The sequence below is a fragment of the Mobula birostris genome, chromosome 3, assembly GCF_030028105.1.
Source record: "Mobula birostris isolate sMobBir1 chromosome 3, sMobBir1.hap1, whole genome shotgun sequence".
NCBI classification, from domain to species: domain Eukaryota; kingdom Metazoa; phylum Chordata; class Chondrichthyes; order Myliobatiformes; family Myliobatidae; genus Mobula; species Mobula birostris.
The window spans coordinates 1,035,456-1,049,241 of record NC_092372.1 but is presented as its reverse complement, the minus strand read 5'-3'; the positions used below and the strand labels follow the sequence as shown (position 1 = coordinate 1,049,241).

At 44.0% G+C, this 13,786-nt stretch overlaps 1 protein-coding gene across 2 annotated transcripts in view; it reads left to right on the top strand.

Annotated features, from left to right (window-relative positions):
• Positions 1-13,786, top strand: part of LOC140194843 (uncharacterized) — a 73,999-nt gene that overhangs the window by 26,973 nt on the left and 33,240 nt on the right. The window contains exon 3 of one of the 2 annotated variants that reach the window (XR_011885298.1): positions 8,363-10,211. The exons of the other annotated variant lie outside the window; for it this stretch is intronic. The gene's annotated coding sequence lies outside the window, so the exon portion shown is untranslated. Of the gene's footprint in view, positions 1-8,362; positions 10,212-13,786 lie in introns of those variants that run through there. 2 annotated transcript variants of the gene reach the window in all.

Sequence of the window (13,786 nt, the reverse complement as noted above, 5' to 3'; positions counted from 1 at the left end):
AAGTGTAGGTATCATACTAAAGGAATATTCCTTCACTCCATCACTAAGGCGGTAAACACGATAGTTCCGGACTGGGGATGTTTTTGCCAAAGATACCAGCAGTGTCCAAATCTATTAATTCAACAGTGGTAATAGGGATTATTAACCCTGATATTATACAACATAACATTCATTTAATCCCAATCCTATCCTCAGAGATTAGAGGTGAGAAAGGTGGAAATCATTGGAGGTTTGCTGCTGTGGTAACGTCATGATTTGAATATGTTGAATGTTAACGTGCGGACGATACATAACTTCCATGGTCCCTTTGGTTCAGACTCAAAAGGATTTCTTAAATGTTTCAAGTTTATACCTTCCTTGGGGGACATCACTGGCCCTGTCGTCCAAACAGAATTCCCCCCATCTACTATCTGAACTGCCTTCTGTTAATAAGCCAATTCTGAGTCCACGCAATCAGATTTCCTTAGATGCAATGCCGTCTGACCCTCTGAATGTGTCTACCATGCATAATCTGGTCAAACAGTTTACAAAACTAACACATCCCACAACGAAGACCATCATCCTCGACTTCGAGGGATAGCCATGATGACCATATTTTTCCTGTTGCCTCCTTAAATATATATTGTAATAGAAGAGCAGATGAGAGGAGCTTCCGACCAGTTGAAACAAGCCCTCTGGCTGCCCACAGAGGCACATGTTCTGTAAGGCTGTCGTAAACTAAGTACAATCAGATTGTATGCCTGACTCTGGCAAAAAACTTTCTGGCTCTCTCACCAGGTATGCTGCAGCTGCCAACTCTGCTGCCTGTGCACTCATGGGTTTTGGTAACTTTAAAGCCACATTTCCTGGCCATGTTCCTCCTCTACATATTTGCCTCACTCAGTTCTCTCTCCATTCTGCACTGATGAGGAACCATATACAAAAAATATGTGCCAGTGTGCCTTTGTTCTCAGTCATTACTGTATCTGATCTTCCACCCATTCTCTCTTTTTGTTTTTTTTTGATAAAACAAACCCTTGAGACTATTTGCTATCATAACCTGAGACTCATTTTCACTTCCTTGGTACAGCAGGTTATTGGCTGACATTAAAGTTGTGTTTATATCCTTTACACTAATATTTCTTCCTTGCAACAGCAATGTCCATCTAATGATTCTGATTTGGTTTACTCAATCATTTTGAATCCTTCCCTCTAACCGTAATTGTATGGGCGTGTGTTCTGTCAGTACTGTAACTGGATTAAATCTCACAATGTAGGTGAAATATTGTACCGCCCAGAGAACCGCTAACAAATGATTTTACAGACAGTATCCCCCTGTTCAGCTGTTCAGAGCATGCGTGATGCATACATTACTGGTTTTAAATTCTCATGCATCTTCTGTAACAGCAGTGCTGAGAGAGTGGTATCAGTTGTCGCCACTTCCAATGAGAATGGTTTATTCCATTAAAGGAGCTGCCTTACTGGAAAATCCATCAATGTGATCCGTACAGCAGCCTACCAGCCCCAGAAAGTACCACAGTCCTTTCAGTTATCGGAGAACAGGCAGTTTCATAACCGATTCCACTCTTCGCTTTTCGATTTCTCTTTTTCCCAATGTCAAGATCATTCCCAAATAACTAACTACTTGTTTCATCACCTGTGCCTTTTTAGGGGTTACCTTTAGTCCCAATGCAAGTAATAATTGCAGCAGGTCTGTCAATAACTCATAATGTTCCCGCTTGGTTTCAGAATCCAAGAGTAGATAATCTACATATTATACCAAGTATTCGAGTTTTGGTAACCATTTTAAATCTTCCCCTTAGGGCTGGTGAAATATAGACGGGGAATTCTGAAACTCCTGTTGTAGACTGCTGTCCCTGAAATGCAAATGCAAACTTGTATTGATACTCTCTGTCTAATGAGATAGACCAAAGACCATTATCTATATGTGAACCTGTCAACCATGCCCTCTTTCATTCTGTTTGACCACTGTATTCGGGTCAGTTGCAACATTTGGGGCTGTCAAAGGAGTTGCTTTATTTATCTGTCGAGAGTCTATTGTGGACCTCCAGCTGCCAGCTGGTTCCTTCACTGGCCATATGGGTGAGTTATTAGTGGAGGCTACTGGCCTCAGTACTCCTTGTTGTAGCAAACTCTGTATTATCTTGCCTACACCTTTCTCTATTTTTTTTTGGGGGGGGGACCCATATTGCTTCTGTGTTTTAGGGTCTGGACCTTGAATGCACAAACTGCCAGCCTTCTTTGCGCAGTCATGCTTGTGCCTTGGAAATATGTCTAAGATCTGTGCACTAATTCTCTGCACCTTCAGATCATTGCTCATCTCCTCCAGTTTGATCTACATTTCACCCATTGTGCATATTCCATCCTCATATACTCCAACTGCGATCTGTATGTTGTATATGTATTCATGCTAGTTGTATCTTCCAAATCATACAATTAACTGGCTGAAAACAGATCAGGCTTTGGCCATATAATCACTCACTACTGTATGTTCCTGCTACCTGGGTTACTTCACCAACACTGCTGAATGCTTCAACACTATGTCTCCTATTCTAACTTTCAATGGTACATTCATATGTCCTATTTGTTAATGTCTTGTGAATCCACGTAGGATAATTTTACATTGTATCTTCCAATCTGCTTTTTTTTCACATTAGTGTTGTTGACAGTGTTTTCGAGATCTTGCAGTGCCCATAACAAGGTGACAGGGTGGCCTGAAACTCTTCCACTAACTAGAGGTCGTCTGGTATCATCCTACTTTTTGTCACACACCCATGTTGGTGAGGTCTGATACCGCCACTGAGGCTCAGCGTGCAATTCTCTGCATGGTGGTGTATCCACTATATTACTTTGTAGTCTCGGTCTTGCTGGCCCCTTTAAAGGCAAACCGCCTTGCTCTGCGCTTTCACGTCTCAGGTTTGGGTATTCTTCCTTAATGTGCCCCCTGATGCACCTTCAATTACTCCAAAAGACTGAAGTAGGGTAAATACTGAAAGGCTTTTATTCGCAGTAAAATATGATATCCAGCATGCTCAGTGTCTGCCCCTGGACTGAGGGGGAGGAGCAGGGCGAAATCACCTATATTCAGGGTCTGTGGGAGGAGCCACAGGGGCAGTCAGCAGAGGGGCGTGTCCAGACAGTTAACCCAGTTACAACATATATAGTTTACTACACCCCTGTGAGCACAGTTGCAGCATTTAATTACTCCACCTTCAGTTCTCCCTGTTCCATTTCCTCTGTCCTTACTTGCCCTTTGATAGTGTGCCAGAGAGGACCCCGTCCCTCATTTCTCCAGACAGACTGATATTTAATGGGCATCACCTTCCCATTAGCGAGTTTTGTTGGTCTTGGCATTTTCTTTTCCCGTGTTCTACCCATGTTCCTCAGTACCCATGCCTCAGTATGTGTGGGTTTTTGTACTGTTTTAGTTTCATCGGTACTGTGAGATGCAACTGTCCTCAACGATCTATGTGAGGCTTCTGTTCCTAAATGGTCCAGCTCTAATGCTGCTCCATACACACCTTGGAACACAATCCATAAACTGGATGCAATTGCAGTGTGATGTTCACCTGTCCTCTGGTAACATTTGACGAGTGCGTCTACCGGGTCCCCTTTGTCAAGACCCATAACAATCATTATTGCGTTCTTCAAACCATCACGTGTTCCCCCATCACGTTGCTGTATATTTCGTAGAGCTGAGTGTAGATTTGGATGCAAGCACATTACAGTTACCTTCCTTTCTTCAGAGTTATCTAGGTCATGTGTTGCTTTCTGATGACTAGTTGATTGGAAAAGCTCTCAAGGATTGTCCACGAGCACACAGGTGCTGATATATTTAGCAATATCCTTAAGCTGCTGTACCCCAAGCGGTGTGGCTTATGTGTGTTCTGATTTGAATTGCTCACCCCGCTGCCCCCTCTCTGATAGTAGATTGATAGTAGCTTCCCTAGCAGTTTTCCCTTCACAACCATGGTGATCGACGTCTCCTCAAATTGCGGCCATTTTCCCAACACGTATTTGGGAAGGTATCCACTACAATTACACAAATCCAAGTTCTTTGAACTTGCAGAGTTTCCCGAATTCATCATGCTGAGTTAGAAACCTCTAGCAACTCAGCCCTAGATAGCTCTGTACCTCACTCACGTGGTCCGACTCGAGTCCCCCACTGAACAAACAGAGTTATCCTCGACACCACCCAGCAATGCAAATCCTGAATCACTCTTTGTTGTATGATCAGTGAAGTACAGAGAATTTGTATTTAAGACCATAAGACAAAGGAGCAGAAGTCGGACATTCGGCCCACCGAGTCTGCTCCGCCATTTTATCATCAGCTGATCCATTCTCCCATTTAGTCCCACTCCCCTGCCTTCTCACCATAACCTTTGATGCCCTAGCTACTCAGATACCTATCAATCTCTGCCTTAAATACACCCAATGACATGGCCTCCACTGCTACCCGTCGCAACAAATTCCATAGATTCACCACCCTCTGACTAAAAAAATTTCTTCGCTTTTCTGTTCTGAATTGGCACCCTTCAATCCTGAAGTCATGCCCTCTCGTACTAGACTCCCCCATCATGGGAAACAACTTTGCCACATCCACTCTGTCCATGCCTTTCAACATTCGAAATGTTTCTATGAGGTCTCCCCTCATTCTTCTAAACTCCAAGGAATACAGTCCAAGAGCGGACAAACGTTCCTCATATGTTAACCCTCTCATTCCCGGAATCATTCTAGTGAATCTTCTCTGTACCCTCTCCGATGTCAGCACATCCTTTCTTAAATAAGGAGACCAAAACTGCCCACAGTACTCCAAGTGAGATCTCACCAGTGCCTTATAGAGCCTCAACATCACATCCCTGCTCCTATACTCTATTCCTCTAGAAATGAATGCCAACATTGCATTCGCCTTCTTCACTACTGACTCAACCTGGAGGTTAACCTTAAGGGTATCCTGTACGAGGACTCCCAAGTCCCGTTGCATCTCAGAACTTTGAATTCTTTCCCCATTTAAATAATAGTCTGCCCGTTTATTTTTTCTGCCAAAGTGCATAACCATACACTTTCCAACATTGTACTTCATTTGCCACTTCTCTGCCCATTCTTCCAATCTATCCAAGTCTCTCTGCAGACTCTCTGTTTCCTCAGCACTACCGGCCCCTCCACCTATCTTCGTATTGTCAGCAAACTTAGCCACAAAGCCATCTATTTCATAATCCAAATCGTTGATGTACAATATAAAAAGAAGCGGTCCCAACATGGACCTCTGTGGAAAACCACTGGTAACCGGCAGCCAACCAGAATAGGATCCCTTTATTCCCAGTCTCTATTTCCTGCCACTCAGCCAACGCCCTATCCACGTATGTAACTTTCCCATAATTCCACAGGCTCTTATCTTGTTAAGTAGCCTCATGTGTGGCACCTTGTCAAAGGCCTTCTGAAAATCCAAATATACAACATCCTCTGCATCTCCCTCGTCTAGCCTACTGGTAATTTCCTCAAAAAAATTGTAATAGGTTTGTCAGGCAGGATTTTCCTTTAAGGAATCCATGCTGAGTTCTGCCTATCTTGTCATATGCCTCCAGGTACTCTGTAACCTCATCCTTGACAATCGACTCCAACGACTTCCCAACCACCGATGTCAAGCTAACAGGTCTATAATTTCCTTTTCGCTTCCTTGCCCCCTTCTTAAATAGCAGAGTGACATTTGCAATCTTCCAGTCCTCCGGAACCATGCCAGAATCTATTGACTTTTGCAAGATCATCGCTAAAGCCTCCGCAATCTCAACAGCTATTTCCTTCAGAACATGAGGGTACATTCCATCTGGTCCGGAAGATTTATCTACCTTTTGACTATTCAGCTTTCTGAGTACTTTCTCTGTTGTAATTGTGACTGAGCACACTTCTCTTCCCTGCCACCCTTGAGTGTCCGGTATACTGCTGATGTCTCCCTCAGTGAAGACTGATGCAAAATACTCGTTCAGTTCCTTTGCCATCTCCTCATCTCCCATTACAATTTCTCCAGCATCATTTTCTATGGGTCCTATATCTACTCTCACCTGTCTTTTACTCTTTATATACTTGAAAAAGATATTTCCCGGCAAATATCTTTGATTCTTTCAATGTAAGTTCATAGACTATCTCCCTGTGTGCACCCTACTAGAATTCCTGACTCTCCATGAACAGTCAATGATTTGAAAAGGTATTACCCGATCTCAACATGGTGTCATCTCCACCTATCTGCCTTTTCTCCATAACCCTTAATTCCCCAACTATGCAATAATCTATCCAACTTTGTCTTAAGTATATTTACCGAGGTTCCCTGCACTGCTACATTGGGCAGAGAGTTCTGCAGATTCACCACTCTCTGGGAAAAGCAGTTCCTCCTCATCTCCGTCCAAGATCTACATCTTGAGGCTATATCTCCCAAGTTCTAGTCTGATCTGGCAGTCGAAACAACTTTAATGTCTCTATCGTATCTATCCGTTTCATAGTTTTATTTGTTTCTTTCGTGTGTAACTCCAGGCGATAGTCTTCAAAAAAACCCTGAAAAGGAAGAAAAAGAGATATTAAAGATAGAAATAGAGCTGTTTCCGAAGATGCAAATAAATCAAATTCCGTTAGCTCCACCATCCTCAGCTCTGCCCTCGGATTATACGGGAGATATCACACTAAATAAATATACCTTCACTCCATCAATAAGGCGTTATAGACTATAGTTACCGATTGGAGGTGCGTGTGATAACGGTCCCAGTATAGTCCAAATCTGACACTTCAATGGTGGTAATGGCCATTATTAAGCTTGATACTATGCAGCAAATCTATCACTTAGTCTCAATCCTATCTTTGGTCAATGATTGGAGGTGAGAGCACATTTAAGTCGTCGGAGATTTGGTCATGTGGTGACCTCATGATTTTAATATGTTGAATATTAACTTCCGTACATATCTACCAGCGTCCCTTTGCTTTAAACTCGAAAAGATTTCTTAATGTCGAATAGCTGTGCCCTATCGTTCTGAAATGCTGACCCACGGAGAGATTTGTTATCTGATCCGTTTAATTTTCTGGTACTAGATCCAAGATGGATTGTTCGTTCGTCCGCCTGCCCGCTTATTGTGCCAGGAGTGCTTCCTGGACACAACTGAGAAATTCTGTTACATCTAAAGCTTTTAACCAAATCATATGCCAATGAATTTAGTGAAGTTTTGCCTGTGACAACTGCTGTGGTAAAATGGCACCTGCCCAAAATCTATCAATGTCTCTGCCTGTTGTTTTTGTTTTGGTGATGGGAGCTCTGTACAGAATACTCCCAAACGAGTGTTTGTTCCCTTCCTACTTCTGAGTTCCACTCACAGTCAATTAAAAGACAATCCCTCCACAGTGTCCTCCCTTACTGCAGCTGTGATACTATCACACTCTCTCTGTGTTTAAAAGGCTTTCCCCTTACTCTCTTTTACCCGACTATGAACATTTTGAAACATCTGAACCCCAAAAGGTCCGGAAGTCATTCCTCCCATAGTGACTGAATTGATTTTATTTCCACCACATACATGAGGATTAAAAATCTTTAGGATATGTCTCTGTCTTAAATGTGCAATGTGCAACCCTAGTAATTTATAATAATGTATAATAAATAGAACAGTCAGTGTAACATAGAAAAACACTCAAATCAGCGTGAGTTAATTAGTTTGATGGCCTGGTAGAAGATGCTGTCCCAAAGTCTTGGCTTTTATGCTGCGATACCATTTCCCGAATGATTGTCAAGTCTCTGCGATAGTTTGGAATTTATTCATTTCAGGATGACCAGGCACATGATTGTTTGAATTTATGACATATTTGCCAAGCCTGGAGATTTTTAAAAACACTTTTTTATTCTAAAACCCCACGGAATTATAATTGGAGTGGGCGTTATCAACACAGATGGCCATTCAACGTAAACACATATTTTATTCCATCCTTCAGCTCTTGTCTGAATTTTCTCTGTGTCAGTGTATAGATACAGGTATTGGTGCACACACTGAGAGTTTGCAACATGAACCCAAATTGCTGCAGTATATATACCGAGGAGCTCAAATATCTGTCCAGGTAAAAGTAATTTCCGTTTGTCATTTCAGGGAATGAACTACATAGGGCATCCAAAATAATATGAAATTAGTTGAAATTGCAAACAATAAAATCATCGATTTTCTGCGGTTTTCCACCTCGGTATCTTTCTGTTTATCGCTGCTGTTCCGAAGCCCTCTGCGCACTCTATTTGCCGCAATTATATGTCTTACTGTTAACCCATTGAAGACAATAATTAAGCCGATTGGTAGCAGTGGATTTAAGATGCTATCCAGTAATTCGAATCCTTTCCACGCAGGTAAAGTCGCGTATTCATCTGTGAGGGCGCAACGCCACGGTATGCTGTCAATAATGACGCAAGGTTCAATGGCAAAGTAAAACGGGAAACTTCTGCCGCAACTGGCTATAACCACAGTCACCAAAACCGCAGTTGCTGTTCTCTCAGTGCAGTATCGTTCCCCGAGCTTTCGACAACATATTGCAATGAAACGATCGAAAGTAAAACTGACCGTAAACCAAACAGAGCAGTCCCTCGTCACAGCAAAAAGTACAAGTGTCAGAGCGCATACAGGAGTGATGAGCAGGGATCTAAAATAAATACAGATATTGTTGGTCTGTTCTGCTAAAGCGAAAACTATAACCACCATCAGATCCGCTGTTGCCATTCCAACCAGGTTACGGGTGATGCATTTGGAGAGTCCGCATTTTCCCCGAGATAGGATCACAATCGCCGTTAAATTAACTACAAGAAATTGGAGAGGAAAATAAAATCAACACAGAATTATCGTTAGTTGCAAATGTCTGAATGACCACCATTTTTCCAATGCTATACAGGATATGATTTTTCTTTTTGGAAATGAAAAGCAGAAATTCAATTTGTTCGCACTCTGTCCGTGCATTCCTGCTGGACAATAATGTACAGAATTAGCAGTAGGTTGGCGACTCTCCGACAGTTTTGCACCAGGCATCTTGATTTCCATGACTCACGTGCCAGTAAAGGTCAATCACTCCATAAACAACACCATTTCCATTACTTGAGTTAAAATAGCTGAAGGATTTACTTGTAGTGAAATTATGAGATTTGATGCATTAGTTATAATTTAACGTTTTATGGAAGAACATACCTGAGTGTCTATATTCGACTGGCCGGTCAGTTGAAAAGCTTCTGATCTGGAAATGCGACCACTGTCGGTTCAGAAAGCCGAGCAAGGTGAAACTATGAAACTATAGCAATATCGGCACCACCGTAATTGACAAAAGAAATAAAATGCATTACGTAGAAAAGATATGGAAACTGAATAACAAAACGATCAGATGCTTGAATCCTCAATTCTGGAAACACATTTCAGACGAAGGTGGCATCTGTGCTCAGTAAAAGTACCAACAGTGGAACCGAACGAAAGCAAGACAGCGACGGCACCATACATGGAGTGACCAGCTCCAGTATTTTACCAGGGATACCGATCGCTACAATTGTAGGATAGAAAACGCCCGTGGTGTAGTACATCGCTGGATATGCCATATTCCGTCAGAAGCAGCGTTCAGTTGCACCGAAAGTTCCAACTGCTCACATGGACTGGTGGCAGGTTTTACAGAGTTATATGCAATTCAGAGTAATTCCACTGAGGCAATTAGTGTGGTTATCACATCTGTCGTATGAGGGACAACCAGCTACACAAACAGTTACCTTAAAGTGTTTTTCTCATTCTGTAACCGTGCTATGAAATTGTATGCCCAAGGGATGTTACAAGTTATTAACTTTTAAACAAAAGATAATACGAACGTTACCAAAGTACTTCCCAAGACATCTGACGTCAGCTGCTGAAATGGGACATTTTCTGGTCAGTGTTGTTTCCAATCATCCTGAACAATGAACATGGAAAATCAACTTCAAACAGATTGATTTTGTCCCATTAAGCGGAGCACATTCGCTTCTGACAATGAGGGCGGAACATCAGCTCGGCAGGTGAAATAGGGTACAATCTATTGAGGGGGAAGACAGGATCATTTTTTCTATCGCTTGTTTTAGTCATTTCGAGTCGTTTGAATGGCGAAAGTCACAGTAGCAGCTGATGACATGTATCACAATAAAACATATTGTACGTATGTTCTTCTGAGCATATAAAAGAGATCTAGACTAATATTGCAGGGACCTTTGATAATAAAAAGTTACGTGCCCATACGAATTTAGATGCGGCTTGTGACGGATTGATGAATGTTCTTTTCTCGATTAGCAGAGAGCAGAGAGTGGATGGTTGATTCTTTGACTCTGACAAGTGTAGTGCAGGGATCGGTGTTAGGCCAATTGTTTTTTTAAATCATGTGTGTTAATGACTCAGCGATTCTTGTTTCAGTCGAAGCAAGCAGCTGAGAAGGGAGTGAAGGACTCGGGTAGAAAAAGTCATTTTTTTTTAAACACTGCTCGGGGAGAAGGGTCTGCACTGCGCAGGCGCGTGACGTAGCGCGCCAAGGTTTAAAAACAGACCGCCATATACAGCGGCCATTGTTGGAGAGGACTGAGTCAGAGTGGGACGGCTTTGGCTCAAACAGGCTTCGGCGAGAACAGGCAGAGGCCAGGGTAGGTTCTGGTAAGTTTTTTTTTTGTTCAGATTGCTTAGAGTAGAGAGAATGCCAGGCAGGATGTTGGAATGCTCCTCTTGCAGGATGTGGGAAGTCAGAGAGCCCTCCGGTGCCCCTGACAACGACACCTGCAAGAAGTGCATCCAGCTGCAGCTCCTGACAAACCGCATTAGGGAACTGGAGCAGGAGCTGGATGACCTGCGGATCATTCGGGAGAATGAAGAGATTATAGATAGTAGCTACAGGGAGGTAGTTACGCCAAAGGAGCAGAAGACAGGAAATTGGGTTACTGTCAGGCGAGGGAAGAGGCAAGGGCAGGCAGAGCAGGGTTCCCCTGTGGCCATTCTCCTCAACAACACGTATACCGCATTGGATACTGTTGGGGGGGATGACTTACCTGGGACAAGCTGCAGTAGCTGGATCTCTGGCACAGAGTCTGGCTCTGCAGTGCAGAAGGGAGGGTGGAAAAAGAGGAGAGCGGTAGTGATATGGGACTCAATAGTTAGAGGTGCAGATAGGAGGTTCTGTGGTCGTGACAGAGAATCCGGGATGGTTTGTTGCCTCCAGGGTGCCAGGGTCAAGGATGTGTCTGATCGCTTGCATAACATTCTGAAGTGGGAGGGTGATCAGCCAGATGTCGTGGTGCACATTGGTACCGATGACATAGCAAGGAAGGATGAGGAGGTCCTAGACAGTGAGTATAGAGAGCTTGGTAGGAAGTTGAAAAGCAGGACATCCAGGGTGGTAATCTCAGGATTGCTACCTGTGCTAGGTGCCAGTGAGGGTAGGAATAGGATGCTCTGGAGGATGAACAAGTGACTGAGGAACTGATGTAGGGGGCAGGGTTTCAGATTTCAGGATAATTGGGACCTCTTCTGGGGCAGGTGGGACCTGTATAAGAGAGACGAGTTACACTTGAACTACAGGGGGACCAATATCCTTTCAGGGAGGTTTGTTAGCGCTATTGGGGAGGCTCTAAACTAGATTTGCAGTGGGATGGGAACCAAAGTGCCAGAGCTGACAGTGTGGCTGGGGTGAAAATAAATGATGTTAAAAGTTCAGGCAAATCCGCTAATAGAAAAGTTGTGAGTGGTGGTAAAAATCTTCTGAGCTGTATATATTTCAATGCTAGGAGTATTGCGGGGAAGGCGGATGAGTTGAGGGTGTGGATTCACACGTGGAATTATGACGTTATAGCAATTAGTGAAACTTGGCTACAGGAGGGGCAGGACTGGCAGCTTAATATTCCAGGGTTCCGATGTTTGAGATGTGATCGAGGCAGAGGAATGAAAGGTGGGGGAGTGGCATTGCTTGTTAGGGAAAATATTACAGCAGTGCTCAGGCAGGACAGATTAGGGGGCTTGTCTACTGAGTCCTTATGGGTGGAGATGAGAAACAGGAAAGGTATGGCCACATTAGTGGGATTGTATTACAGACCACCCAATAGTCAACAAGAATTGGAAGAGCAAATCTGCAGAGAGATAACAAGTAACTGCAGAAAACATAAAGTTGTGGTGGTAGGGGATTTTAATTTTCCATATATTGATCGGGACTCCCATACGGTTAGGGGTCTAGATGGTTTAGAGTTTGTAAAATGTGTTCAGGAAAGTTTTCTAAATCAATATATAGAGGGACCAACTAGAGGGGTTGCAATATTGGACCTCCTGTTAGGAAACGAGTTAGAACAAGTGACGGAAGTCTGTGTAGGGGAGTACTTTGGTTCCAGTGATCATAACACCATTAGTTTCAACTTGATCATGGACAAGGATAGAGCTGGTCCTAGGGTCGAGGTTCTGAACTGGAAGGAGGCCAAATTTGAAGGAATGAGAAAAGATCTAAAAAGCGTGGATTGGGACAGGTTGTTCTCCTGCAAAGGTGTGATCGGTAGGTGGGAAGCCTTCAAAGGAGAAATTTTGAGAGTGCAGAGGTTGTATGTTCCTGTCAGGATTGAAGGCAAAGTGAATAGGAATAAGGAACCTTGGTTCTCAAGGGATATTGCAACTCTGATAAAGAAGAAAAGGGAGTTGTATGACATGTAACCTTTGGATCGGGACTACAGAGCGTCGTGGGAGCTGAATTCTGAAGGAAGGCAGTTTTTTTTAAAACTTCGGTGCAAGAAGGGCGAGACTGTGGTGCAAGAAGGGCGAGACTGTGCAGGCGCGTGACGTTAACAGGACCGCGTGGAGAGTTTAAAAAGGACACCACCCTATACAGCGGGCAGCGGAGTGAGTGGGAGCAGAGTGTAGGGCTTTGTCTTCAACGGGCTTCGACGATAAACGGGAAGAGGCAAGAGCGAAGCACCAACTCTTTTTTCTCTCCCCCGCTCCACTGCCCGCCCCCGCCGCCTTTCGCAAATCGGCCCGGACAGACAGGAACAGCAGGGCTCTCACAGCTAGCGGTACGAGCTAACGGTTTAAAAAGTTCGTCTGTTCGGCGAGGTAAGTAGGTGAGTAGACTTATTTTTCCTGTTTCTTTCCTGTAGAATTAGGTAGCATGCCTGCAGGGTTAGTACTTTGTTCAGGGTGTCAGATGTGGTAATCCTGGGAGACCTCCAGCCTCCCTGATGGTCACATCTGCGCCAGGTTCACCGAGTTGCAGCTCCTCAGAGACCATGTTAGGGATCTGGAGCTACAGATTGATGACCTACTGCTTATCAGGGAGAGTTAAGAGGTGATAGACAGGAGCTACAGGGAGGTAGTCAACCCTAGGCTACAGGAGTCAGAAAACTGGGTCACTGTCAAGAGAGGGAAGGGAAATGCCCAGATAGTGGAGAGCACCCCTGTGGCTGTCCCCCTCAGCAACAAATATCTTGTTCTGGATGCTGTTGAGGGGGATGACCTGACAGGGGACGCCCACAGTGACCGGGTCTCTGGCACTGAGCCTGGCGCTGTTGTGCAGGAGATAAGGAGGGAGAAGATAAGTGCGGTAGTCGTGAGGGATTCCATAGTCAGGGGAACAGACAGGAGATTCTGTGAGCCTGACAGAGATACCCGCATGGTGTGTTGCCTCCCAGGTGCCAGGGTACGGGATGTCTCGGATCGGGTCCCGAATATTCTAAAGGGGGAGGGTGAGCAGCCAGTTGTCTTGGTACATGTTGGTACCAATGACATAAATAGGACAAAGGAGGAGGTCCTGAAGAGAG